The sequence below is a fragment of the Mytilus trossulus genome, chromosome 9, assembly GCF_036588685.1.
Source record: "Mytilus trossulus isolate FHL-02 chromosome 9, PNRI_Mtr1.1.1.hap1, whole genome shotgun sequence".
NCBI classification, from domain to species: Eukaryota; Metazoa; Mollusca; class Bivalvia; order Mytilida; family Mytilidae; genus Mytilus; species Mytilus trossulus.
In genome coordinates, this window is record NC_086381.1 from 33721319 (window position 1) to 33723399 (window position 2081).

Below are 2081 nucleotides of genomic sequence, written 5' to 3' on the forward strand. Positions count from 1 at the left end.
TAATTTATTGAAATGAAATTGTGATATCCATGTTTTTTAACAAATCACATGCAAAGGTTCTAAGAGTTATCCTACATACTATCTATGCTAATGTGGCGTAAAGCAACCAACAATCAATCAATACATACTATCTAAAATCATTAAGTATTTTTTACACTGTATCTCATGCTATACAATGCTATACAATATACAGAGAAAGGCTTTTTATTTTTACTTTGTGTGATTACATGCTTTTTATGAGCCCTATGATTAGGAAATAAAATATCTTTATCTTATCTTTATACAATATTTCTTCACCTCCAACAGTTATTTTTTTTTAAATAATTCTGTAGTTTGGCAAGTTTCATGGTTATTTAACATCTTAAGTTAAAAAATGTTGATAGAATTTATACAAAATCTATTTGAGATTCCTGTCAATACAATGGGATTCTAACAGTTAACTGCATAAATGTTGTCATGAAGTTTATGATTAAGAAGATGCATAATTTTAGTTTGTTCTGAAAAAAGGTAAAAACAAAAATTAGACTGAAAGCAACAGTTACATACATCTAACAATGATAACAGAAGGAAGACTCCCTGATATGGTTTCATGATTATGGATGACAACGAAATACAATAGTATCTTTAAAGGGAACATGACTACAGGTATATATGGATGACATGCATAGATAACTCAAGGTCAAAAACCACTGTCCAATCAAAAACGCCAATGCAAAGAGGTTTGGTCATAAACACTTCCATGGTTTTTAAGAAAACAAAGTCAACTGATAAAAGTTTAATAAAGCCAATTAATGAAAGAAATATGAAAAAAATATAAACAACCTATCTTTCTAACCTCAACTATGAATTTGAATATCAAATAAATATTAAATATTCATGGCAGAATATTGTGGTATTGACCTTTTGCTGATCTTGCATTAAAACCTATTTACATGTATATAAAGTATATAAAGAATCTAGCACTTATAAAATTGTAAAACCTTATACTTTCTATGTCCACTTCAATGTACCAATTGTAAAATATCAGGCAAATCAAAATAATACTATAGTCTTAGTTCAAGAGTCTGTCTTTCCACCAACAGGAGTATAAAAAGGGAGACAATTAGTGTTTATCTTAATTTCAAATTATATTTTGAAGTTCAAATTACAGGTTTGTCATATATACACTGGTCATTTATTGAAAAAAAGTATCTTGAAATGTGCATTTATTAATACTCTATAAATAAATCTAGGTTGGTCCAAGTCTAAATACATGTAATACTTTTACCCTCATTATACTCAAATTGAAATATTAAAGAAAAAAGTCAAACTTGATATTCACGGGCAACAACAAAATCTATAGTTGGGGTAAAATTTAATGGTAGGTCTGGAAATTTAAATCAAGTTTTTTATGTGACCTTTAAAAGCAAACTAGGAATGTAGCAGCAAAGAATCAATGAGACATATCCTTCCAAAAATTTATAAAATTATCATGAGAATTTAATTTGAGTATGTTCCTTCCAATAAAATATTATGGTGTAATAATAAGCATGATTGTTTACTAATGTAAGAAAAGATACAAACTACTTCTGACTAGGTCCCTGTTAGTTTTGATTTAAGACAGAGTTAATTCAAAATTCAACAATATATTGTTAAAAAAAAAAAAAAAATTACCCTTGGATGTGGATAGTAATGATAGTAGTGAATTCAAATTCACCAATTTCAGCAATTCTAATTAATGATGGTCATTTCTATAAAATCTTTCCACAAATGCAAAATTTTGTAAAACCTTTTCCAAGAATCGAGATTTTTTTTGGAAAACTGACAATAATTTTTATAAATACCTCGGTCTCATAAAAATATGAACTGATATATTATCATTCTTTTATACAAATTATTTCAATTTAAGCATGAGATGGCTTTTTTAAAAAGAAATATATTATTGAAGCAAATAGGACATAGAAAACATGAGGTTTGTATGGCCCATCTTATTGCAACAAAGCCCCTTAGATATAATTATGGCCCTTTTGTTCAAACACATAACAACACCCTACAACAACACAAATTCCTGACAGGAATCAACAGCTTTATATATGTCTTGG